Raw genomic sequence first — 15,100 nt, 5'->3', positions numbered from 1 at the left:
AAATACTGGGGTTATCAACAAAAACAAAGTGGGATGCACATCTACATAACTATATCTACCATCTGTGTAAATTTCAGCCAAATCCATCAAACATTTGATAGAAAAATGAGTCGGACAAACTTGAAGAAAAAAAAAGAAAAAACAAACAAAACAATTCGAGTAAAATCAATATGTGTCCCCTTCAGGGAAGGGGACCCATAATAAACAATAAATTTATTTGAGCCTAAAGACCAGCAAACATCAATCGCAGGAGGAAAACATGTTTTAATACCTTGATATTGATTATTTGGCCTCTTGTTGCTCTCTGTGATATTGACACTAGTTATTTTGCTTTTTAAACTACCTCTTATTAACCTATTTTAGACCCCCCCTTGACATAAGACTTTAACACACAAAGTTGCATTATCTAAGTGTTTTAAGTAGAGATTGCTAAACAGTGTTATGGGCATGTTAACTAATTTTTGGCAAGTTTAACTAGAAGTAAAAGTGTTCTACAAATAAAAAAAATCTGCACTTGATTTGAGCTTATTTGAAAGTGAAGAAAATGAAAGTAAACACACAATATGTAGCACTTGAATGCAGTCATTAAAAAGACACAATATATTGAGACAAAATTGCAGTTGAGACCCCATTACAATTTGTATAGTACCCCCAAAAGCATGTGTCAGATCCAACCTGTAAATATATTTTTTAAAGGAGTGACATGTGTAATGAAATGCTACTGAAGTTGTGAACACATAACAAGTACCTATGAAGACCAAGCTGACATTCAGAATGACATTTTTTCTAGTTAATACATGGTTTCATAAATTCACATATTATAAGGTATTCAGGGGTAACCACTGATGGTACACCACCATAACCACATCTTCAAGTGGTGATTATTTTATATCACTTGACAGAACATTAACAATACATATGGCCAAACCTGGGATAGAAAATGCAAAAAAATGACTGAAAGGAGTGAAATCAATATGTATTCCCTTTAGGCCAGGGGTTCCCAACCTTTTTACGATCTGGTACCACTTGGACGCTTTGCACTGCCACGCGTACCACCATAGAGCACATCTCTGTGGTACCACTTCTTGCAGAACAACTAATTTGTTCGAATCATGTTTCTTTTAACGCTACAAAACAGTAGATGATATCTGTCAAGAGAAATCATTTGACATAATTAATGCCCACCTGGTTGTACGGCTTTTCATAGCAACTATGCTTTTTCTTGGCAATTGACATGACCTGTATTTTGAAGATCGTAATGATACGAAACAACAGAAATAGTTACGTAACAATGACAATAGGCCTGGGGAATGTTTTTTTGTAAACAAAACCAGATAAACAAAATATGAGGTTGTAAATCCAGGTTTATGTGAACAAAACGGAAGTTACTCGCGTACCACCTGAAAAACCTTCATACCACAGGTTGGGAACCCCTGCTTTAGGCAGATGACCAAAAATTTCTACTTATCATTTTTTAGCATTATCAAGTTGTACTTAAAAACCTGGTATTGTTGTGTTACTTAAATAGATGGTAGTTGTTATGTTAGACTCCCATAGTCTATAACAGTACATTAAAGATTATCTTGTAGCAGTGGGGATGCCTGTCATATGCCATTCAATGCATTTTAGGCATTTTAAAAGTCTATTGCAATTAACATTTAAAATTGTTTTACCTGACTCATTTGCAATGTATTTATACAAATGTCTTTTTACTTTTTGTCAGTGTCCTCTTGACTTCCTCTAGAAAGCGCATTGCTGTTTTTTATTCTCCATTTAAAGTACAAACCTAAATAAACACAGATTTTGCAAAATTTATGTGGTAACGAATTTTTATTATTATAAATCACCTGCAGTTATTTCCGAGCAAAGGCTATAAGAAACGTCTGTTAAGGTATTAATTGCGTTTGTAACTTGACTTTCACTTCGCATTTTTTAGTCCCTAAAGTTGCAAACTGTGTTGACTGCTAAATGCTAATCTGGTTACGCTGAAACACAGGCTATATAGTTACATTGATCTTAATGCTTATAATTTATATTCCACGTGATACAGAAACCAAGATTAATTTTAAAAACTATAAACCTTACCTTTTCTTAACCAAAACGAAGAACACACACTGGCGCCAAGTTGTGAAAGTTGTATTGTGACGTCATAAATCGCCTTTTTTCATTCATGGTTGTTGATGCCCTACTGACCAGGGTTGCCAGGTGGCCTAAAATTCGGACAAAAAACGATAAATTGGCCTAATTTCACATGCTGTGTCCGACGCCTAAAAATCATTAGGACATTTAGTTTTTTGTCCTAATATGTCTGAATTTTGCTATATGTCCGAAAATCCCATTTTTTTGAAGGTTGCAAACCTTTTTTATGACAAAACGTGGCTTAAAACTGCAACTTGTTTTGGTTAGTGCCTTGTTTATGACGTCAAACACATAATTGTCTGCCAGTGAATGTCTGGCCATTGTTGTGTACAATGCAAACGAAACATTTTTTAACGTTGCTAAATCAATGATAAACGCTAGAGCAGTGGTTCTTAACCTTTTTTCCTTGCTGCACCCCTTTCAAATCACCAACCAATTTTCGCACCCCCTTTCAAATCACTAACCAATGTTCGCTCCCCCCTTTGTAATTGCCTAAATAGAATAGACCTAACCAACGTTAATGATTCAGCTTCCCCGCACCCCCTAGGAACAGTTCTCGCACCCCTTGGGGGTGCGTGCACCCCAGGTTAAGAACCCCTGCACTAGAGCAACGTGTTGCAATTGCCGACTAAATATTATTTTAAACATGTCGTTTTTTTGTCAAACATAGGAAGTTTGTTATGTTTTACGTCCACCACTTTGTATTTTTGTAAAACTCGCTCTTATGAGTGTGGGGAACGTAAGCGCACAAAAATGGCTGTTGGCACCTCGAAATTGATACCTTATTTGCAATTATACGCTCTAGTTTTTTTTGTCCTAAAATGTCCGATTTTTAGACAAATGTTGTCCGAATCCAGTCGACACTACCTGGCAACCCTGCTACTGACTGTAAAAAAGTGCTTACCGTCAGGTTGCAGCACTGATCTCTATAAACCAGGATTGCGCTACTCCGTTGAACGGTTGGGTGATTTTTGAAGCAAATTGAAGCGTAATGGCGGCTGCTAAGGAAGCCCCAAAAATGCATTGCGGGCAATGGGGAGAGAGTGGAAAAATGTCGCTAAATTTTGTTTTAGGCATTTGTGTAGCGATTTTTGCAGATATGATTTGTAGATTAATAGAACGCATGTATTGCAGTGTGTAATAACCTATAAATACGCGCAGATTGACTGTGATGTGTATTATACATTACTAAGTGGTAATAAATGTTTTATTGTGCAATATAAGTAGTTTACATGCGTTTAATAATATTTAAGACATAAATCTCCAAACTGCTGTTTTTGATTGTCAGCATAGTCTTGGAGCTAAAATATGGCTATTTAAAAGTCTTTTTGTAGTAGGTTCAACATTATTATGCTTCTATGTTACAAACCATAAATCTAGTAAGCTCACAATTTTTTTAGCTCATTTAATCTACCCTTTTCAGCAACCAACATGTGTTGAAAATTTTTGTTATAATGTTGTGAATTCTCAAACTACAAACTCCTAACAAAATTCATATATCTCAAAGAGATACATGTGTAGGGATGTTCAAAGTAGAATATCGAATCCATTGGATGCGAATCCAATTTTACCGTTTATATCGGGTAATTGGAACCGATATATATGTGTGCTCCAACCGTTTGTAACACAAGCATACGCGTGGATTACGTTTTAGCGTCGACGCCCGGTCACTGTAGCTGTCGCAAACGGCCGCAACGGACTCATCGGCATTAAGTCAGTAGAGGCTATTACAATGCCATAGCGACGGCGGCGCATTGGATGCACAATTACCGATTAGCATTAGCACATAACGCTTGTTTGTTACGCGTTTGATGACGTGATGGGTTTACGCGTCTGATGACGTGTGGCGTTTACGCGATTTGCAACGTCTTGTCGGCGTTTAACTGCTTTTAACCCAAAAAGCAACAACAATCAATGATTTGTTAATCTTGCAAAACTAATGAAGCAATGTCAAAAAACACATGGCGTTTCGGTCATTTCCTAACACCAGACGAACTTTAAAACGTAGTAAAGAAACGCTGTTAAGTTAAACTTTTGTACTGTAAAAACACAGGTAGTTTAATAGTGATTTGAAAATTAACCACGCAATGTCCCAACTTTGTTTGCCAGAGTGCCTGTTTTTTTGCAGTTGTTTTAAGTTAACAAACAAAATAGAGAGTCTATGTCCATTCTCTAACCACCAGACAAATCAAATTACCACAGCATGCAAACAACATAGTTACTCCTACTGAAGGCAATAAAAACCACCAAATAAAATTGTTATGAGTTAACTTCAGGGTTTTGCTAATTTCTCAATGCCTTTGTGGATTTTATGGTATTTTGTGTGGCTGTAGTGGTGCAAAGTTTTTTCCCAGTGTTTTTCTTATTAATCTGGTTGCTTTTATTGCTGTCAAGATTAATATGATCACCCAGTCAAAAATGATTTAAGAACTGGATTCGATATTCTAGATTCGAAACAATTATTCTAGAATACCCAGTTATTCTACTTTGAACATCCCTATACATGTGCATATAAATGCATTTAAGACATCATAGCAGTTAGGGTGGACAAGTATAACTACCCAAATGAGTTGCCTATTTATGTACTATTTTAGTCAGAATCATATTGTTTATATTCTACTTAATAAACAATTGTTTGCAACAACACGCCTACACACCAGTTTTCACCAACACTTAAATTCTTGCTAAACAGGAATAAAGGCAACAAATACAATTGCACCAGCCAAGTTCATACAGATATCCTGTATTTTTTGTCAGATGATCACCATTATTGGTGAGCTCATTATAACAGATGGCATTCACAAAATAAAAATACAACAACCTCAAAGTTGTTTAAGTTTAAAATGTGCAGCATATCATGTTACAGGCAGTTTTAGAAATGATTACAAAACATACACAGTGGAAGTAGAACAGTATACACACAAAAAATATTTAATCTGATTCCAATCCCTCTGTAGTGTATTTGTCGTCGAAAAAGGCTGTATCTTGCAGTGTCATAAAGCTTGAGGGTTTGGGAGGAGACTAAAACATTTCCAGTGGAATTTTACCACAGACAATTAAGGTTGCTTATTGGAGAAACATAAACCCTATTATGTCTGCAATGTTTGAAAACAAATTTATCATAAATGTAAAATGGAATTGCAAAATTTTATAATATCACCATGGCAAGATAATAAAGACCCAAATCAAATGCACTCAATCGAGAAAAAAAGTCAAATAGTGTTAAAAAGTTGAAATATTATTTTATTTTTTGGGATTTTAATTAAAACGTTTATACCACTTGTTGCTCAGAATTTCCTGAAGTTTGATAACAGCCAAAAACAGCAGTTTGGATAAGCACAATGTAATGTCACACAAAGAATCACATCATATTGTGTGAAGGAAGTAGCCATCTTGTTGGATTTGGATCAGCACAATGTAATGTCACACAAAGAATCACATCATCTTGTGTGAAGGAAGTAGCCATCTTGTTGGATTCATGTCTAAAATATTTAAAAAAGCACGAAAACTACTTATATTGCACAATAAAACATTTATTGGGTCTAGTGTACAATCGTACGTACGTAGGTCAATGGCGTCACAAAAACATGAAATTACGTCACAGCATAGTTTAGGTCATATGATGACGTCATGCAAAATTTTGCGTATCTATGACGTCATTAACCATGTCTTTAACAACATCAAAAAACTTGACGTCACTGATGCGAAGCCTTGCCAACCACTAAGCCTGTTTACATGCACAAATTAACCCCGGTAAATTACGAAAATTTACCCTCAAATTTATTCCCTTTTTAAAGTCACCGTCTGTGTAAAAATTTACTCTCTAAACGCATCATTTCACATGACCTTAAATTTACCCTCTGTTTTTCGGTTCACTGAGTCCAGCTGTAACAGTTCGTGTTTTTATCCGAGGAGTTGTTCATGAAGAAAGATGGATTTACGTGAAAAAATACTCATTATAGCGATTTTTTACTGCTTGGAATTTCAATTAAAGATCATGTATCTAAGTTTAGAGTTTTATATCCGTTGCCGACGAAGACAGAAATGTCTGGTGTTAATTAACATGCTTCGTGGACCCAAGGTTCGATCTTGTTGGAGTCTTTCTCGGTAATTTTTGTTGCAAAACGTCTGTTTTTTAGTAGAACTAAGAGCCATAATTGTACTATTTGTACACATTCTGTTTTTTCAGATCAGATGATTTTTGGAAAACCATTGTGCCCACATTTACAGATTCCCAATGGATTTCAAATTCGGGTCACAAGAGAAACGTTTTATAACATAGTTGATCTAATTAGCAATGAAATGAAACCATGTTAACTATATGTTTTGTAGACAATTAGATTAAACATATTTATTGTTAACTACCTCTCTGTGCTGAATCTATGCTGATAACACTGCTGTTGCAAATGAGATTTTTAATAAGTATGACCTTCAAAATATAGATGATTTACAAAAATTTGCCACAAAATAGCATCACACAAATGTAGCACTATATACAATCTTGTTTTGTAGAAGGAGTATAAAAGGAGCAACATAATTTCCATGTTAATAAACATTTGTTTTTATCAGATGGAAGCCATACCTACAGACAAAAGGTGTGCCATAGCCATATATAAATTGGCATCTGCCTCAGAGTTACGTACAGTTGGTAACTTGTTCGGGGTCAGTTCAGCAACTGTTCACAAATACATGAAAAAGTATAAACGATGAATGTAAAATGGTTAAAATTAAATACACTTTTACAACTTCACTTTGTTTCTTTTTCCAAGATTTTGTCTACTTATGTGCTCGAAACTAACAAAATTTATTAAACTACCGGACCAATCAGAAGCAACTGAAATTGCAAAAAGAATAAAAAAACAAGCATTATTTTCCCCAGGTATTTTGTGGTTTTAAATTTGTTGACTTTTCTTAAAGCATTAAAGAATTTAGGTATTTGGTTGCATCGATGGCAGTCATATTGCTGTTACACCACCAAGAATGGGTAAAAAGGATTATACTAACCAAAAAGGTTGGGATTCCCTTGTGCTTCAAGGAGTGGTGGATGACCATTTGTGGTAAGATCATTGTATGATAAAAACATTCCTGCAGTTTATGTTAAAAAACATGTGAATAAAAAATTATGATCTCAAGTTTTGTCTGGTGAATTTGCTAGCTTTCGTGATGTCAACATTAAGATGCCAGGGCCCAGGAAGCTGTCATGATGCAACTGTATTTAAAAATTCTTCACTCTTCCAAAACTCTGACAGGCTTCCTAAAGTTAGTTTTTATAAAACAGATTGCTTTATAGCAGAAGTCAAATATAGTATGTTACTTAGGCACCACCACAAATAGAAGGTGTTGAAGTACCGTTGATGCTTCTCGGTGACCCAGCCTATCCAGTTTTGCCTTGGCTGTGCAAACCCTTCACAGGAAGTAATTTGCCAGAAGAAAAATAATCTTTTAATTTTTATTTAAGCTCCGTAAGAATAATGGTTGAAATTGCATTTGGCAGACTAAAAGCTCGCTGGAGAATTTTAGGAAAAAAATTGATTCTAGAATAGATTTAGCCCCAAGTATAATTGCCGCTTGTTGTGCTCTTCACAACATTTGTGAAAAAGCAAATACGCCAAGCCCTGTTGTAGAGGAAAGCGTACTTGTAGCTGAGGAATTGGTTGCTAACAACGCTGCAACATCTAGCGAAGCTGCACTATGTCGTCAAGCACTTTTAAATTATTGTTCAAACAACTTGCCTTTACGTCGTTCCAATTTTGCCAAATAATTTACATTAGCCTACTTTTAGTTAATTCTTTTAATTTTCTTGTTGTTTCGACTGTTGCTTTTTGCACAGTTAAAATTGCTTGTTACTCATATACTTTATAGTTTTTGTTTAACCATTGTGATTTTCCTATTTATCCAACTTTGTCTTTTTTATTTATTTAACTTTACTGTTACATTTTTTTAAGTTTCAAAAACGTATGTGTTTATTAAAATAAACTAACAAATGAAAATAAACAATTAACAAAAAACTTTAAAACCAGTAAAAAAACTTATTGTTTTTCTAATAATTCTAATAACTGCTTTACATTATTATCAAAGCAACTGCGCATCAAGTCCATTGGCCGAACAAAACACTCTCTATCTTTTTCGCTTTCTTCTCTGAGCGCAGATATTATTTGTTCCACCTCCGTTTGACCTTAAAACATTTTTTAAATATGCTACTACGAAAGACAGTGCTACAGACAACCTCTTCTGTTTCGTCGCCTAGCTGGGGTTTCGTCCTGCGCAGATGTATGGGAGTTGCCGCGAATTACAGTTGGCGTGGCATCGCAACTAGAATTCGACGTAGATGGGGAGTCAGTTGGGTGAGGGTCACCGTTGCTGGGTTGTGTGGGGCTTGGCGGTACGGGGGAAAAACAAAGTCAAAATTATTTGAGGACTCCTGAACACAAAATCTTTGAAATTCTGCAACAAAATTTGAAATGACTTTATTTAGCGGCTGCAACGACTTTCATAAAATTATTTTTGTCTTTTTACAACACAAGTTGAGTTACCCAAACTTTCATTAACAGGATCTTGCGTTTCATCCTGTCGCGTTTGGTCTTCCGGAAGTCTGTGGCAGAGGTTCTACGGTAGATTCGTTATTGTTTAACTACTTTATGATTTACTACAATTTAAAGGTACCGTGAAATACCACACCTTTTTTTTGCATTAACAATTGGAGCGTATCAATGCCACTCTTGTTCATCGCCTGAGAAACGCGCAGTTTTATTGAATAATCAAATATCGCACACAAAAATGTTTAGTAAAATCGTACCATCGTTCGCGGCCTTGCACTTAGCAAAGTGTTCATTTTTTCAAAAAACGTCCACTTTACTGAACCTGACCTAGACTTTTGTGTCATGTTTTTTTTTTGATAATAAACTTTTTTTGATAAAAGTTTTTCCATTTCTGCAGTAGTTTCTCGCTGTAAAAAAACGAATAAAAATCATGTACTTTTAGACTTTAGAAATATGTCATGCTTACACATCACAAGTGTAACCCCTTGTATTCATTTCAATTGCCACCTCGCTGAACACAGCTTTATTTCTCTTCGTCATCCCATCCATTTTTTCAATAACTCTTTGTTTTATTATTATTTCCAAAAAATCATTTGTTTGGGCAATACTCCAAGTATTATATTTTTTTAAATCCATTTTTTTATTATAGTATAATTTTCGACTTAGATCCTAAAACGCAAATGTAGCAAGGCATGCACTTCCTGCAGTTAGAAGGCTACGCTTCGTTGTCACCGAAGTAGTAAATTTCTCACCACACCAAAAACCCCGACTAAAGTACTAAACTTTGCTCTTTACAGTCTATCTGGATTTTTAAATTTTGCTTTAAAACCACATGTTTTTCGACTCTCATAAGCATTTCGTGTGTACAGTGTATCAGGCGACCTACTACTTTGTTTACAACGATGCGGGTGGCATATTTCCAAAATGTAATCTATTTCGCATGTGGTTTTTTTTAGCCAATCAGAGGTCTCCTCTTAACCGCCGCATCGTCAGTCCAAACCAATCAGAGAACGCTTTGCCTTTGACCAATCACAGGACACGATGCGTGACAACCATGCGATCAACTTTTTTTAAATTTTAAGTTCTGTTTCGCAAGTGTAGCTTGTTTTTATTAGTTAAGCCAGTGTAAGCGTATGCAGCATATGTAGGTTTAATAGTATAGCATTGCTTAGAGTAATGCGAGCGTAACCGTATTATGCATTAAGTTTTAATTGTCAGTTTTTAATAGTAATGGCTATTAAAATTTCAAAAAAAACTTGAGTTGTTGTCTAGACAAAAAAAAAACATAGACCTTTACAGTTGCAGCTAAAATTCACAAAATAGAAACGCTACATTTCGTTAAAGAACTTGCTGGTTTGGTAGTAACAAAAGAAAGTACCGAAATGTTTTTGAAGGAAAAAACCTCAGCAGAAGAATAGTCAAATTGGCTTGGATAGAGACATGGAGTGGACAGTCTTTCTGTGAAATTTCTGATACAAGCTGGAATTCCAAGTTGTCTTTGTACCAGCAAAAATATATCCAAATTTGACCATGCTTTTTGTGGAAAAAATGGTTTAGTCAACTAATCTGACGGCTGTTAAACCAAATTTTTGACCTTGTATCAAGCCAAATTGACGACAGCTATGCCAATGAAATTACCCACAGTTTATAAGCCCTTATTTATACAGATTTAATTTCCAATGAATGTGTATCAATCATTTTGCAGTCCTAAAAATCCAACATGAAACCAGTGCAAACAAACTTAACACCAAGACAACTTAACAACTGCAAGCAAATAGGACCAAGTTGCGTGTAACAGATGAACAAGTGCAGTTGCCAACAAACACCCTTATCCAAAGCACACCTTGTGTACTATTTCAGGAATTGAGTGCTGTATCATTGTAGGGCATTTATTTGTTGCCACATGGAAGTATGCTTTAGCTTGAGCAATTTCGTCGACTTTATGTTTGTGTTATTATTACTTGACCATGAACAAATCATAACATAATAGAACAATCTTCACAAGAGATGGTATATATTTGTGGATCAAATCAGAAAAAAAAACCTCTACATTGCCAAAACAATAAAACTTTAAGAAGGATAGACTACAGAAAGAATCGGGCAGATTAGACACAAGCATTTCACGATTTATGTCTAATGTATAATTGGGGTCTAAAAAAAGTTCTTTCTGAGTGGCACAGTACAGTACATTTCAGTGTCAATAAAAATTAGGAATGTTTTAATTTGTATGTCTTGTCTCAAAAGATTATGAAAAGTATTGTTACATTTCAAAGATCTTTTAAATTGCGAAACTAATATGTGCAAATTGTTTCATATTAGTGATAAAATGTGATTACTGCTTGTTTAATAAACATGAAGTGGTTTTCAATGTTTGTGGAAAGAAACAAAACTTAAAATTACCTACTTGCTTATGGTTAAACACTATCCCTGCTTTTTTTCAAAGTCATTATCATGCTTGCCATTTTTCAGTTTTATTAATTACACAAATACAACCACAAGACTCACAAAGGCAGTGTAATTAGGTCAGGCTTATACAGGCCACTTTTAATGGATACTCTGCAGAAACTGAAAAATTTGGTGTATTAGGGTAAGTTGGTAGTGAACAAAAAGTTTTTTCAGGCTTGAACTTTTTTGAATGACAACAAGTTCAAGGCAACCAACAGTCTAGTTTCGACACCTATATAAACAAAATTAGTTTTTGACAAGGATATTATAGTGAGTCTTTATATGGGAGACAAACATGTATACACAAGCATACTACACTACAGTGTAATATAGAATGATGGTATTTCATTTTGTTATTTCCAACTATTAACCACAAAAGCTTTTGTTTACACATTTAAAATATCTTTTACAGTTTACAGAACCTCAGGATTTGATACATGTATTTTGCACCACCTTAAAAGAGTGCTTTATGGAAGGAGGTGCAGAGGCAATATTGTTCTGTACTTGCCCAAAAAAATTTTAGGACAGATTGGAGAGGTCAACAAATGAACTGACTTGGGCCCATATGTTATTTAAACACTAAATGCACAAATTTAACACTTGGTTACAAGAAAATAACACAGTATTTGAACTGTTTTTTTGTGTAATCCAAAGGTTGTTAGCAACAAAAGATGTCTCAAACTCATTACAGAATTACAAGTACACTGCAAAAAATAATGGCTCACTATTGAGCCAAAACGACCAACCTTTAAGGGTGGAATTCACCAAGCAAGATTAACTTAATCTGGATTAGGCCATAATCTAGGATTAATTGATCCAGGATTAAGCACCTAGATTAGTTGGTATTCACCAACCACGATTAAACCAAGACTAGTTAATCGGTACTTTAATCCCGATTAAGTTCCCAATCCCCGATTATGCTGAGTCATAGCCATGGCCGCATGGGTTTTAGGCAATTTTAAACGATGTTTTGACTTGTATAAAGGTGAAAACTGTGTGTTTTGGGATTTTAAACAATTCTAGGGGTTTTTGTGTATACCTACAAGCCATTTATTGTGTATGGAATGGATGGTACTTTTGCATTAGACACAGGGTATTGTAATACTGTTTTTGTTAGCAAACCCAAACAACAAAATATGCCTTGAACAACTAATATCAGTTTATTAGAAAAGGATATTTTGCTTTCCCTCACTGAAACACATAAAATGTCGTAGAAAGCTAGAAATCAGACCATGTTACCAAAGCTCAAAAAGATGATGCTTGGAAGGATATAACTCAAAACTTTAACAGCAATTCTTTGAGTCAAACAAGGTTGATTGATTAGTACAATTGCTCTGGAAAAACTTAAAGGAAGCAAGAAAAATGTAGGTTAAGAAAACGAGCAGAAAGGTGGACAATCGCCTACACCTACAGCACTTTAGAACAAGTGGAAAGTTCAGTTTAGGTTTATCACACGGTCAAGTTGCAAAAAAACGTAATGCGATGTAGTTTTGCAAAATGGGTGGAATATAATCGTTTATAGTTGAAAAGGCACACAACTGCAGTTGTTGTTTTGTTGTTGCACAGACAAAGTCATCTTCAATTGAGCTCAATACCATTTTAATTAAATTGTAATTAAGTGGCGTTTTTTTTACCTTACCGTTTGTGCGACTTACATTTTTATGGCATACCGATATTATTCTACACTCATGCCTTTTGATTTATTTCGCATTCCAAGTTCTTTTGAATATAGGCTTTACAAGTCAACATACGCTGTCTTCTTTATTGACAAACAGTTGCACTATGTAGTGTTATTGGACATAACAAATGTGGGGTTTATAATCGAGGGCGGCTTACATCACTTTTTTAATACCTTAACATGCGGCTTACAATCGAGCATTTTTTTGCAAAATCAAAATCAGCTATAAAATTCAACATCATTGATTCTGTCTCTGGTTTCTTTTCAACGTTGTTGTGGTTTCTGTGACATCATTGTCTACACTTTTTATCGCCCCTATTACATCCATTTTACTGCTTCAAAAAATAAAGTACTGCAGTGCAGCAAGCTGGAAAGTGGTGATTTTTTAAAATTAGTATTTGAGTTGAGTTGAGTTTATTTCGCCGGTGATACAAATCGTAGCAGCACAATTGCACTAAAATATTCAACAAGCCGGAAATAGCTGCGCAACGTTGGGACGTTATAAAGCGCGACAAAGGTAAGGGCACAATTGGTGGAAAGATGATAAACAGGCTGCAGCTACACCGTTACTAATAGCGTTATGTGGCAGGGACTCACAACGGAGGGTGAGGTTGGCGCATTGGGACATCAAGACTGGGGGGGAAACGTTGGTGGAACCAGCCAGGTTGGGACCTAATCTAACCACCCGTGTTAGGGAAAGAGGGTGGGGTTCAACAGGAAAAGAAACCACCAAAAGAAACCCTGTTGGATAGTTTCCGGCGCCGGAAGGAAGGGTGCAGCACAAACATAGTGACGATTGAACATGAAAGTTGTACAACATAAAAAAGAAAAAACAAAAGAGGAAAAAAACGGAATTAAAAAAAACAGATCAATGAGTCCATAGATTCGTGTGATACAAGGGTAGGGGGAACCTCATCAGCTCAGCTGTTGCCATTCCGTGACACTTTGTATAGTTGATGGGTCGCGAACTGCGGATGTTGTAACTGAAAAAGAAAAGCTCCGAGCGGCAGCGTTAGTTTTTTGATACAACACAGGGACTTTTTTATTAGGTGCATACACAACAAATCACACAAAAGAACAGTGGTTTTAAGTGAACGTTTTCCAAAGCAGTGTAATAATATTGTGCTTGGTCATGATAAAAAGCATGACCAGTAAAAACAGTAATAGCTGCTGGTGAATCATTATTCACCTCACAACGCAAGTAAGATAACTAGTGCGACAAAAAACACGTGTGCAAAAAGCAAAACCAGTGTGGCAACACAGTAATAGTGATTTTAATTTGACAAATGTACTATACTAGTAAGACATGCAGTTCAGTGAATGTGCACAGGATGAAAACACATGCTCTCAGATGGTTGCTTGACAGTGCCCACCAAAAAACTCATCATGGCAAACAAAGGAATACTAATATAATGGGGACATCTGAAAAACAATAATTTAACAGTGATAAGTGAGTAAACAAACTAAGATAATAAGTCCAGGTGCTGTCCGGCTGCTATTATTCCAGGAGTGTATTTTTTACTTGTTTTGTAAATATTTTTTTCGAGGTGGGAACAACATCAAATTTAAGGTCTGTCCAGCATTTAGGTCCTGTATATTTAATGGATTGTTGAATAGTACTGCTGCTGCACAAGGGTATAGTATAACCACTTTCGGTTTGTCGAGTACTTACACCAATGGTTACCATTTTTCGTTGAAAGAAATTGTCAAATGCTTCAGGTAATCTACCGTTTTGGTAATTGTATAAATACATTGCGCACTCAAGTTTAAACTGTTGCTCGTTTGTTAATATTTTATAATGTTTCAATGATTCTTCCAGGTTTTGATATTTAAAGCCATAGGTCATGCACAGAAACTTGTTGCAGATGTTTTGAATCTTATTCTTAAGGTTTATATTACCATGATACCAGCATGTTATTCCATACATTATTTGACTTCTGACAAGTGATTGATAAATACAATGTAATGCTTGCTTTGTTAACAAAGGCCTTATTTTTATAGTCAAGTAATATATTCTTTTAATTTTTTGTAAAATGTATGTCATGTGTTCTTTCCATGACAAGCTTTCATGAATAGTTAGCCCAAGGAATTGCACAGATTTGGCTATTGCTATTTGCTGGCCATTTATTTCCAACTTACATATTGGCTTAGTTTTAGAGTTTGCAGGTCTAAAGTGAACACCTTTGGTTTTTGCAACATTAAGTGATAATTTATTGGTTATTAGCCATTCATTTATTTTTACCAGTTGCAAGTTTACAGTGTTAAATAATGACTCCGTATCTCTATTTTAAAAAAGGAG

At 35.3% G+C, this 15,100-nt stretch overlaps 1 long non-coding RNA gene across 1 annotated transcript; it reads left to right on the top strand.

Moving 5' to 3' along the window:
- Window positions 1-13,198: 13,198 nt before the first annotated feature.
- On the top strand, window positions 13,199-14,844 carry LOC145234105 (uncharacterized). The gene is made up of 2 exons (XR_013861274.1): window positions 13,199-13,318; window positions 13,391-14,844. It is a non-coding gene; the product is annotated as an uncharacterized LOC145234105 (long non-coding RNA).
- Window positions 14,845-15,100: the final 256 nt, after the last annotated feature.

The sequence above is a fragment of the Phallusia mammillata genome, chromosome 6 (genome assembly GCF_965637545.1).
Source record: "Phallusia mammillata chromosome 6, kaPhaMamm4.hap1.1, whole genome shotgun sequence".
NCBI lineage: Eukaryota > Metazoa > Chordata > Ascidiacea > Phlebobranchia > Ascidiidae > Phallusia > Phallusia mammillata.
This window is presented reverse-complemented; position numbering and strand designations above follow the sequence as displayed.